This window comes from Cryptotermes secundus, unplaced genomic scaffold (genome assembly GCF_002891405.2).
Source record: "Cryptotermes secundus unplaced genomic scaffold, Csec_1.0 scaffold408, whole genome shotgun sequence".
In the NCBI taxonomy this organism is placed as follows: domain Eukaryota; kingdom Metazoa; phylum Arthropoda; class Insecta; order Blattodea; family Kalotermitidae; genus Cryptotermes; species Cryptotermes secundus.
The window spans coordinates 938,912-952,266 of NW_019724588.1; the positions used below are offsets into that span (position 1 = coordinate 938,912).

The window sequence follows — 13,355 nt, forward strand, 5'->3', positions numbered from 1 at the left end:
ACAGAGCCCTCCACTCCACCCGATCCGTGGTTCAGACCACGTTTTCATTCCATTTCATTAAGATCCACGTTAATATTATTCTCCCATCTACACCTATTTTGTCGAGTTGTTTTTTTATTTTAGTTTTTCCGACTAAGCTTTTGTGTGAATCATCTCTCCCTTGCGCTCTGCTAGTCCCACCCCTCATCAAATCCTCGACTAATGGAATATTTTGTAGAGACGTGACTCTGTGCTCCTTGTTTTATGTGCAGCGCTCTGCAATGACTGTCACCAAGGAAGGTTTCTCGCGAAAAGCTTTGTAATGTGGGTGTAGCTTTGATGCGTTTATCAGTTATTTTGCTCTATCTATTTCTCCCCCCCCCCGGCACCCTTTGTTAATGTTCGTTTGTGTGTTCTTCTGCTTGGAGCAAGTTAATGAGTATGCATTCTATTTCGTTACGGAATTTTGTGTGCTTAGTGCGCTGGCGCAGTTGTATTGTTTTTAAGTACCAGGATGTCTGTAGCGGTACGCGTTCAGAGATTCCGCATGAAACGCATTCTTGAAATTCCTCATTCAACATTATTCCATCACGCATTAGTCCTTTACATTCATGTACTGAATTGGTGCCGGAAAACTGTATTCAGTATTAATTCGCATAGTGGGGGGTGGAGTCCAGTTGGGTCCACTCGGCACGGCCACGGATTGACCTATTGTACCTGCCCCGGGTGATTATGATGATGGAGAATTTGGTGGAATGAAGATTGGCAGGGGAAACCGAAGTACTCGGAGAAAACCTGCCCCAGCTCCACTTTGTCTACCATAAATTCTACTTGACCAGACCCGGGCTCGAACCCGGGCCGCCGCGGTGGGAAGCCAACGACTAACCGCTTGAGCTATGGCTCGGCCTTATCTTGTTCGGTATTAACGAACGTACATAGTCATCTGTGGGATAGCTCAGTCAGTATAATGACCTGTTACGGGATGGACGACCAGGTTCGATTCCCGGAAGGGGAAAGAGATTTTCTCCTCTCCACAGCGTCCAGACGGGCTCTGAGGCCCACCTAGTCTCCTGTCCAATTGGTACTGGGGGCTCTTTCCCTGGGGTAAAGCGGGCGTTGCTTGAAGCTGACTATTCACCTCTATCTAGAACCAAGGTCAAGTATGATGGAATTGTTCCCCAAGTCACTCTCATGTCTTAATGGCAGAGTGCTTAAATAAGCACAGGGACAGTTTTACTTCTTTAACCTTTACATCATAATCTGTATTGACGCGAAAGACCATCTGACCAGCCTTCGGGAGTTATTCTAAACGGCGACTACTCTTCGCAGGATTTCAGCAGTCATAAACAGCGTATCAGCGTCATTTTCGCTGGTAATTCATATTCGTATCAGTAGTGTCGACCCGATAGCAAATTCACAAGTAGCCGAAGAAGCGCTTCCCCCTCAACCGCCTTTATTCCGCCAAATGAAAAAAAAAAGAAACTTCTATTTCTTCAGAAAGGTACGATCACAGAACAGAGCTGGACTAACAGCGACACACTCGAAATCCCGCGCAGCCGACTTCCGGTGAGTCGGCCATGATGTGAGACAGTAGGCCGAGTCACGTGTCGCCAGGTTGTCTTTGCGTTTAGTCGTCGCTCGAAATGTACTGTATATCATGGCCACCTTCGTTATAGGTTACATGGACCGAGAAGGAGTGCCGCTTCTGGGCCCTTGCTATTTTGCGATGCCACTGCATATTATGGCTTCTGTGCTTTATAGCATCCCGGTTCAAAATCTTTTTTTTTTAAATTATGTGCCAAAGTGCCTGATGAGAAAGTGCGATTGTTTAGGTTTTGCAGATCTCGATACTCTGGCATTAAACAGGCTTGCAGATTTGCAAAGTCATAATAAGCAGTTTACTCTTCCGTTATATTAAATGTCTCATTTCACAAAGAGTTAAAAAGAGGTGATTCAGCAATTATCAAAACAAAAAAACTCCGTGGTTTTAGTCCACAAGCGAACTATACCGACCGAGGGACCGCCGCTTGTGGGCGAAGTTAGTGCCAACTTTAGCGGATAGAGGGTGTCGCGTGGGCAGCGCAACGAATCCCCACGGCCATTAATTTCGGTCTTCTTGACCGGAGCCTCTGTGTCCTTGAAATAGCTCCCCAATTATCCTCACGAGGCTGAGTGGACCCCGTTCTAGACCCAGTGCTTCTTTAAAAAAAATCTGGTGGCGCCGGGAACCGAACCCAGGACCTCGTCTTCTGTAGTCGGAACTATGACAACTAGACCACAGAGGCGGTCGGTTCAGCAATTATCACTCGTCAAAAATGAGGCGAACGTGACATTTTTTGTCAGTTGAACTCTTTGTAAAATTATACATACCATTTTTTTTTTGCTTTTTTATTTTTCGAGATTGTTGAGCGAATGGTAAGTTGACGAAAAAAATATCTGCTGTGGTGTTGCGTTGTGTAGTTTCGGACAAGACCACTTTTTCATATGTACATTATACACATTCTGCAGTTAGGCCCACAGCTGACGTGAAGCGGATAGTCCAATCGACTGACGGAGGTAAAACATTGGAAACTGTACTGAGACAGCAGAAGGAAGTCCCGTAGAAATTGGGGATGACGGCGCTCACTGCTTCCCACTCTACCTACTTTGTCATTCCTCTCTACTCCCATCAGGCCTGTGTCAGCCATTCAAAAATGGTGGTCACTAGCGAAGGTTATCACTAGCAATATTTTGTGAACAGAATGTGTAGATGACTGTATGGAATTGGTTGAGCCAGGGGACATCCTTCTGTGGCCTGAGTATAGACAAGGTAAAGCTTGAAAGGAGACGAGTAGGAGGAAAAGGACATTAGAAATTATAAGGCGTTTAGAAACATGCGGTAGTAGTTTGCTTGTAAATTGTGAATTCAGGCAGCATAGCGAATATCTCTTTATACGGATAATTTGTACGGTATGTGAACACAGACTATTTGTCTGTAGTCTGGAGTCTGTAAGTTGAATTTTGATTAGGTTGTAGGGAAACTGGTTTAGTTTCTTTTGCTTTCATGTATTTGTTAAGTAAAACAGAAATGATATTGGCAAATGGGGGCTTACAGAGATGTGGGCAAGGTAATTTTATTGTCTTGGGTGTATGTTTTATTGGTAAAGATTGTTTTATTGCCTTTGGTGCTTATTTTACTGATGAAGTTTATTTTATTAAAATGGGGTGGCTTTTATTGTTAGTATGAAGATGCTACATTTGGTTTGAATCACCTAAGACGAAAATACATTTCAGAGTCCCTTCTTTCATCTGTTCTTCGCTTCCCTTTGTGCATGAGGCCTTATTTTTGGATATTTCATTTTTAGGCGCCCTTTACAAAGTAAAAAAGAAAAAAGAACGCCGTATGTGGAGGTTATGTCTGTCTGCGACCCAGTATCGGAGGCTGAACGGTTAGAAAGAATTCTTCATACGTGGATGTGGAAATCTTTCACCAGAAATTTTTGGGTAATTGCTATTTCCAACCATATTGATCTGTAATGAAGCCTTGTTTACTCAAGGCTGTAAGTATACTTTTCCATATATTCCACAATGAGTTTCGCGGATGTTGAAGCGTGAGAGACTTCTGAAAGTTGTTGGGTAATTTCAGTATGCAACCATATTGATTCGTGATAAAGCCTAGTTTACATAAGACCGTAAACTTTATTTTCTGTGTAGCCCATAAAACCTTCCACCGCTTTTGCCGAAATGCAGTGTGGGAGATTCCCTCTAATTTGCATTTCATCGTTCATGTTTCTGAGTACTTGTGTCCTTAATAACCTACAAAAATCGCAGGTGGAAACTTTGGTGTGGAGCCCATGCTTGTCTGTGCAATGAATAAACATACAACTCACTGAAATACGCAGAAAATTAAAGAAAGATTAGGAAAAGTACGAAGTAAGTATATTCCATTGTAGTGCATCTCCCCACTCCTGTTTGCTTTGTTAACGTGAGAATGCAAGCAAGATTAACGGTATCATCCGTAAAAGGTTTTATTTATTCATTCATTCATCAGTAATCTGTCAGGTCCACAATCTCTTCCAAACCAGTTCCTCCACTTAATGCGATCTTCTGTTTTTGGAAAGAGACTATCNCCTACGAAGTAAGTAAGTATATTCCATTGTAGTGCATCTCCCCACTCCTGTTTGCTTTGTTAACGTGAGAATGCAAGCAAGATTAACGGTATCATCCGTAAAAGGTTTTATTTATTCATTCATTCATCAGTAATCTGTCAGGTCCACAATCTCTTCCAAACCAGTTCCTCCACTTAATGCGATCTTCTGTTTTTGGAAAGAGACTATCCAGGAAAAGTGATAATGTGGTAGTTTTTCCATTTGCTTTCCACATCGCAGTACAACAGCCGTTCAAACCACTCTGGTCATGCCTGTTGCTATACGAACTTGAACCATCTCGAGCATCATTTGTTCTGTGCTTCAAGTCGCTGCTGATGACGCTGCTTCCGGCATCAGTTTTTGGTTTTTGGTATCTCTCTTCGTCTGATGCCTACCCTTTGACCTGTCCAGCAAGGGAGGCCCTGCCAGTAGCTACGCTGCCGCTGGTATAGTTCTCAGGGTCCTTAGCATACTCAAACCCCCTCACCACGATAAGGCGGAGACACCAACGAGGGGGTTTATTTATTACCCACAGTAAATAGGCAGGCCTCTATAGTCAGAATGTTACTTTGAATTTGAAGTAACTAAAACACGAGAAATTCGCCAGACATATTGAAAGTCCTTTCACCAAATGAACTGTGTGTTTAAGCAAGCCGACAAGTGACCGTTGATTGGGTGTCTCATAAAGAAAACTAAATTCCGTGGCATTTAGTCCGCAAGCGAATTATACCGACCGAGCGACCGCCGCTTGTCGCGCGAAGTTAGTGCCAACTTCTGCGGATAGAGGGTGTCGCGTGGTCAGCGCAACGAATCCCCACGGCCGTTAATCTCGGTTTTCTAGACAGGAGCAGCTATTTCCTTGAAATAGCTCCTCAGTTATCCTCACGAGGCTGAGTGGACCCCGTTCCAGGCCCACTACTTCTCAGAACATCTGGTGGCACCGGGAATCGAACCCGGTACCTCTGGATCTGGAGCCAGGAACTCTGACCACTAGACCACAGAGGCGGTCGATTATTAGATACAATTATTCGAATTGTAAATGATTAATTACTGACTCCTTTTTCACTACGGTTAAAGCCCTGTCGATGTAGAGGGCACTGAGGAATGAAACATGACGTGCTTCTGAGAGTAGGGTAAGTTAGAGTTCAGCTGACCGCGAATTATTATAGCTGCCAAGGACTAAACGCAGCATGCTTTGTTCTGTATTGCAGTAAATATTTTTTGTGAATTTATTATGGGGGCAAGGAACAGGTCTCTTGCGTGGTTCCGGCCTCGTTTGTACGGTCCATGCCCTGTTTCGTCATGTAACCAGCGGGCCGCAGTTCCACATTGTAACACTGAACTATGCCGCTGCAACACTTTCCCCAATATACACTTCGTGATTCACCAAGGTCGCACATCGTATGGCTGTTCTGTCATAGACCAGTAGCCTGCACTATTCATGTCTGACAATGCGATGTTTACAGTTTTGCATTCCTCGTTCATTCACGTATATGCGTACTTGATGTCAATTTATTGCAGATTAGGCCTAACCATTTTTACAAAACAAAGTATAATACATTGTCATGTATTATATCTGCCTTAAATATACACATGTACCTATTTTGATATGTTATTTAGATCGAATACATAAAATGAACAAATAGTGAGGAGTTGTGTCCGTACATTTATCCTGGATTCCCTTCTAGGTTTTCTCTAGAGCGCCTACTGGTGTGTGCTATGAGAGACTGGAATGTGTAATACCTAGGTTGCCGCGGTGAGACCATCTCGGTATCCGTTAAACTGGCTTGTTGTCATATACGGCCTACGAGCTGATTTGGTGCAGGTTATCTTGTTTGCCACACCAGTCATATTACATTCGTATTTGTGTAGTGCTTTCAACTCTGTTGTTTGTCAAAATATATTAAGGCTGCGTAAAGAAGTGCCTTGAATGGTGGGGATAACGGCTCTCGAGGCTTACCCTCTTTGCCTGCTGCATCCCGCCCAGCCTCGTCTGGTCTTTGTCAACCAGGGAAACCTCTTGTACCTGGCGAAAGTTTACACTACCAGTATTCCTGTGGACAGAAGCGAATATAAGGAGGTATTATGGAGAGAGATGTGGAGGGGCCGATCCATGAGACTTCTTTCTGCGGTCCCATCTGATAATCCAGCCAACCTCGTGTCTAAACCTTACTTGGTAGCTCTTGGCAGTCATTTGTATGCATGTGCCAGTCCATAAACACTCTTAAGTACAGATTTTGGTTATTGCTGTAATGGTAATCCATATTAGGCTAAGCAGAATTTACAGTTTTGAAACGAGATAGTGTTAGTGACCAGTGAAAGTTTCGGGAGATGAAGGGCCACGTAACGTACTGTAGTTATACTACTCATACTCATACCTAACTCTTTTCTACCAGTTTTCCTTTTTCTCCCTTTCTCTCCATCCATGGTTCGCTCCCTACCGACCCTATAGTTTTATAATGCAGTGCGATCCGTATTATTACTGGTCAGACCAATCAAATATCAAAATTCTTCAGTCATTCCAATCCAAAACACTCCATATGATATCTAGATCACCATGGTACGTCTGTAACCAAACTTTACATGAAGACTTCAAAATACCATTAATACAAGATGTAATTAAGTCAAACATAAACAGATGCAAAGACTGAACAACAGAGCATGTAAACCAACTCATAAGTGACTTATTCACCCAACCCTTGGAAAAAAGAAAACTGAAGAAAATTTGGCCAGAAGACCTCGATGATGTGTAACCACACGGAGAACCATTAATGAATGGTACCTGTCACAAGCCTTCAAATTTTAAACCATTTACTTATTACTCACATTGTTACTATGGAGTAGATTGTAAATTTGCAAGAAATAAAAAAAAATTATTACTTGTCGGTTGCTAGTCAGCCGTTTAATATATAAAGCGAGCACTATGCGGCGCGACAGCATTTATTAATATACTATTTGTCAGCGGGAATACAGGCCTTTACTCATACGTTTGCTGTTATACATAAACAATTCTCCGTTACCTGTAGTCTGCAAGCGAACTATACCGACCGAGCGACCACCGCTTGTCGGCGAAGTTAGTGCCAACTTTAGCGGCTAGAGGGTGTCGCGTGGTCAGCGCAACGGATCCCCACTGCCGTTAATCTCGGTTTTCTAGACCGGAGGCGCTATTTCCTTGAAATGGCTCCTCAGTTATCCTCACGAGGCTAAGTGGACCCCGTTCCAGACCCACTTCTTCTCAGAAAATCTGGTAGCGCCGAGAATCGAATCTGGATCCGTAGCAAGGAACTGACGACTAGACCATAGAGGCCGTAAACAGTTCCACGTAGTTGTCTTTATTAAAAAATAGTCCGCTCGTGAAGCTATCGCTAATACAGGTTTCTACTAGGAGTGTGCACACGTACAAAACCCTGTACACTACAGTTAATGAAGCCAACTGCATTGAATTTCGGGAAAGGTGGGACAACCTTGTGTCGTTCCTGTGGTTAAGCCACCTTACATTGGCTGCCTGTGTCGGTATTGTGAGGGATATCATTTTGGAGGAGGAGGAGGAGATGGGAAGTGGTAGTTGTCATGGCTAGCGCTGGAGATTACTCTCTGAGGATGTGACGCCCAGGTCTCGGCTGTTCTCCATATGCTAGTACCACGTTTTCCGCGCTGTGCTTTCTCTTTACCCTGAAGACAGAGGCAGTATAATCCTCCGAAACGTTTGTAACGTTCTCCCAGACTTCACAGCATCACTCCAGAAGACAATTTAGGATAGATGAAGGAAATGGGGCGTTACTTGATTCATCTAGCTCAAGATAGACATTCAGACAGAGAGACAGGCTGATAGATGGGTAGGTAGATAGATAGGTTGATTTGATTACTTTTTGTTTTTAGTTTCTTGGGGTGGGGTGAGACTGAGTCCACTTGCTACGTCGGTCACTAACTGGCCTATTGTACCAGCCTCTGATGATAGATGATGAGTGTGGAGCAGCCGGTGGAATGAGAATTGGTAGGCGAGACGAAGTACTCGGAGAAAACCCGCCCCCGTGCCACTTTGTCCACCACAAATCCCGCATGACTGACGTGGGCTGGAACCCGGGCCGCCGCGGTGCGAAACCGGCGACTAACGACCTGTGCTATGTCACAGCCTTGGTTGACTGATTACTGATAACGTTTAATATGAGTGTGATTAATAACGACCAGTAGAACCATTCCATACACGCATTCTTCATGTCATGTTTCTATACGTTAAAATTAGAAACATGGAGACAGTGCGACACTTCAGCGTTTTATCTGAGAAATTAAAAATGTGAATACGCCCCCAAAACTGTCTGAAACATGTTTCTGTTTGGCGAATATTAAATTGAATGTATGTTGTGTCAAGTTATTAAATATATTCTTTTGTGCAATGACTACCTCACAAGAAGCATTTCAGTGAGGAAATAAGGACGCGATTATACAGGATGATTCACGAAGTTTTACACCGGCTTATGGTACATATTCCTGGGGTTATTTCCTGCAAAATTTCCCTATAAACTTGTGGTCGATTTTCAGTAGTTACAGAGTAAGAATAGATTTTCGAAACGCATCATTGTGAATGCAGCGCTATGCTTCAGCGTGGGCGACCATATGTTCCAGTCAGCTATGTCAGCAGATAAGGTAGACCGGTTTGAATGGTGCGCTTAGGTAGATAGGCAGAGCGGTTCATACGCGTGCGACGCATTGTGTTGACGTGCAGGGAGACATTTTTGAAAATCTTATGTAAATCCAGTCGTCTTCTAAAGCACTACAGTTTAAAGGAAACAGATTGATAGAAGGGTGTGATATGCAACCATTGGTATGTTTACAGAATGGGATGCTGAAAATAATGTAATTTTGTAACATAAAATCGATGAAAAATGTTGCACAAAGCAAAATTAAGAAATTGAAAAAATTATTTTTTTTCAGAATGCTTCTTTCCTAAAACATTAACCATTTAAAGTGTTTGTATTGTATTTCTAAATATTTTGACTGAAAATCGAAGAAAAAAAGATTTTTCGCCAGTTTTCAAATTACTGTATCTCTTTAATTATGAGTCGGATACCATTAGTATATTAACATTTTTTGTTCCGAATTACCCCAGGAATGCCCTCCCTAAGTGGGGGTAAACTTCGTGAATTACCCTGTAGATTTGTACCTCAGATAAGCAGTGTATCATAAGCCCATTATCGTACGTAAATTTAAGTTTTTACGAAATCAGATAAGGAAATTACACTTTTATTCATACGACAGCATTTAAGATGTATTTTTATCTTTCATTTTGTCCCATTATATGTTGTAATAAATTTGTGGAAATTGGCTGATCTCTTAAATTGTGCAAAGTAATTACTTCATTGCATTTTATTAGATCTTTACTTTAATATAATTATTTTTCGATACGAAGAATTAAACGCAAAACCTTAGTACTTCTTAGCGTAAAGTGATAGATTTGTGACAAACTGGAGTTCGAACGAACGGCAGTATGAGGGCACAACAGCCTTAACATCTTCTGTCATCGAATTATGCGTGTTTCAAAATTACACCTGAAATGACTGGAGTTCAGTTACATTTAATGGTATTTCTAGCTCCGGAGTTCCAGTTTGCACAGAATGAACTGAACTATAAAAAACATAGGTCTGGTTCAGAGTTCTGCTTCTAGTGTTGGACCGGTTTCTGGAATTTCACAGGTACTGAAAATTACTTAGAAATCTCGCACAGTTCAGAGTGATGAAACGAACAAGCTAAACAGCCCCTCTCTTTTCATTTGTTAAAGACCTGTGAGGAATTGTTTTGCGTTATTCACGTGTAAGTACTTTCACACCCACCGCATTCAGCGAAGGCGTACGTTACTAATTGTCTTTCCAATTCACCCCTCGCATAGCTGATGTTCCCCACAACTCAGTTTTCAATTTTTATTATAGTCTCTATTATTCTATCTCTGTAGCTCTCATCACGTCCAGCACCACAGCAGTCACTTCCAAGTTACAGAACAATTCGACCGTCCTTGTGAATTCCCATTTAACGCTTCCACTTTACGACCTCCAGTGCAATAACAATGAAAAGCACTTTATGCAGTTATTTGGAACTTCTGTGCGCAATGTGGCACCTTACGGACTTAATGGTATCACATTTACGTTGTTATGCTCTAATGGTCGTTGGCATTACTTATTACCGTATTTACGCATGGATAGGCCGCACATTTTTTGCCAAAAATTCAAGAGGAAAACTGGGGTGCGGCTTATATTCGAAATAACACTTCATTTAAAAAAAAAATTATGTTCATAATTATTTCGGAATAATTTCTACTCCTGAAATAATATTCCAAGAAAATTATCTGTTCTATAATTTCTGTCTGAAAATTGTGCTGCGGCCTATACATGCGTAAATACGGTATATCTCATTTTCACGTTACACAGTTATGTTGCTAAGTGACCCACAGTTATTTGGGTGAGCGTGTGCAAACCCAGTAGCACTGATTGTTAAGATAGGGCACAGGTTTCTAATGTAATCCATACTGCGCCCTACACATAAGAAACTCCCCGCCTGTCATGAAACCGGTATGTCCATTACTTTGTAGACAGGAGCCCGCACAGTAAGCCGTCCTGATTAGGTAAATCGCATCCTCACTCTGTTTCTTCGAGGGTCTGGTATTCCCCCTCCAGCAGCTAGCGGCTGTCTCCTTCATTCGGAACCTGAGGACGCTTCATGCCGTAGTAACAGGGGGAAAGTTGTCAAAAGTCTCATTTTCATGATTATTTAACATACATAATTGTATGTGCCCATGGCACTGACAGTGTATCTCGATGTTATGAAGACTTCCTTAAACTCCTAGAAATCTTCGTAGAAAACAAGGAACTTAATCTTATCATATTTTTTCAGTCCACCCACAAATCTTCGGGGATGTGAGCGCGAGTTATAGCCCTGAGAAACGAAGGACGGTTAGCACTAGGCTGTACAGAAACCGGTGCCAACCCAGACACGCGCACCGAAATAAAATCAGAAAATTCTTCGGAAAATGGATTTACTGTCGTAACCAGATTGCCAGAAATCCACCCAAAATGCGTGGGAAGATGTATGTCCCCCTCCCTCCTCCCAAATTATTCACCTTAGAATGTTCAGTTCGTGGTAAAAAAAAAGGGTAAATTTGTCCCTGTGCTTAACTAATTAATCACTACGCCATGAAGACGTATGAATGAGTGGATGTATAGAACCACGTATTCGTGACCTCGGCACTAGTTGGAGGTGGGTGGTCAGCGTTACGCCCCGGCCGCTTTACCCCTGTTGAAAGATCCCCCAGTGCCAATTGGATATGAGGCTGAGTTGACTCCAGAGCCGGACTGGACGACGCGGAGAAGAGAAAACTCTTGACCCCTACCGGGACTCGAACTCCGACCTCTCGGTCTTCCAGCCCGTAGTCAGTCGGTATACGAGCTGCGCTGGACTGGCTCCGCTCAGTGCGTGCTACAATAAGAATATCGTGCTGCCGGTGACTGCAAGGCGCCTGCGCAGTTGTCTTTTCTTCAGTAGACTTGTTGCGTGGAAAATTACTTACAGCTTTACGTTCTACAGAAAAAAAGTACATTAATAAAACTGCATATTTATGGAATATCTGTTTGTACGCACATTTCTGGATTCTTCATTAATTAGGTTATGCCAGTGTAGCCGCCGCCTCGGAATTTCGCTCGGTCGCGATATTGATGTTAACGGTGTCAGTAAATTAAAATTCACAAAAGTGAGGTGGCTTATGTTAGCATAATGTTCTTGTCGAGCTTGGAGCAAATTCACGGATGTGTTCAAAAGCTGTTGGGGTGGGGGCACATATATAAAATAAGGAAAGTGACTAGAATTGAATATTGGTTTCAGTTGTCACGGATAAGGACATGAATGTATTTGTTTGTTAATATCAGCATCAATGAATCCCCACAGTTTTAACTTTAATTTTAGAGATAGTTTCCATATTGTACACAGATCAGCTATTTTCATTCGCGGGATGCAGAGGTCTGACGTCAGTTGAGTATGCCGTTTCTTCAGTAATTGAACTCGTATATCCTGGTTCTCTAGAACATATGAGTAGTTAATGTGCAAGTGTGTGTACGAGGAAAGTAGATAAAGTAGCGAAACAGAAGTTACGGACTTGAGATTTTCTTACAGTCTGAGTGCCAAGGATGGGAAAATTTTTTGACATGCAACCCTAAACATTTCGTTGACCTGTGGTATGAAGTTTCGGCGATGAAGCACTCTAACTTTATGTTTTAATCGATTTATATATATTTTTTGATGGCTTAGTAATCTTATCAGGACAAGTTAAGTACTTCTCGACAATCTTCTGCAGTCTGCGAGGTCTAGTTTTCAAACTGCTCTCGAATTTTATTACTGCGTCTCGTTTTTGTGCTGTTGCACTAATAACATTTCCCCATGCTTGCTGTAAGGATTGTGGAGACGCATTAAAAATTGGAGGAAGATCTTATGACGTCTACTTTCCTTCCTTCCTTTTGTGAGATTAGCAGGAACATTTAGTTGATAATTATGCAGTTTAGTTGTGCATAGTACTCACACATCATATCCACGACTCGAGGTTTCTGCTGAATGGAATTTGTTAGATACAGGCCTAATCACATTCTCGTGCTTCGTGTTTGTAATTATTAATACGCAAATGAAAGCGTTTCATTTAAAGTTTGCAGGTATGTTAACGATGTCCATAATTTAACATGTCGAGCTAATTAGTTATTGTCATTAAAAAGGAAGCAAAATGTATTTTGCCGCGGACCTCATGTTAAATTACGTTCTACACAAAAATTACCTTTACAACATTTTTTTTCTCCCCAGCTCTGTTACCGTACAGCATTCTAGGATAACAGCGCAAGAGTATTCTCCATCACAGAAATTCCCAGATGTACCATGCGTGCCGTAGGCTGTTATTGGTGGCAGAAAATAAGGAAGTTAAATGGAGAGGTGGCCTCTAGTGACTTGATATTGGCGTTAAGTTTCATGCAGATCCGTTAGTTGCTTCAAACCTAATTGCGAGGGGCACAGACAGGATGGTACCCCAAGCCAGTCTTTGTTAAAGATTGGAAAGTACAGGGGATGGACAAAAATATGGAAACACCCAACAAAAAACACATTACCGTGACTAATATGGAGTAGGACAAACTCTGGCTTGCAGAACTGCTTGCAGTCTCCTTGGAATGGATAAATAGAGGTCCTGTATGTTTTGCAAGGGAGACTTGTACCATTCTTCCTGCAAAA

General features: G+C 42.2%; 1 protein-coding gene across 2 annotated transcripts in view; it reads left to right on the top strand.

Moving 5' to 3' along the window:
- LOC111862333 (disintegrin and metalloproteinase domain-containing protein 10) overlaps positions 1-13,355 on the top strand; it is an 81,172-nt gene that overhangs the window by 34,210 nt on the left and 33,607 nt on the right. The window lies entirely within an intron of this gene.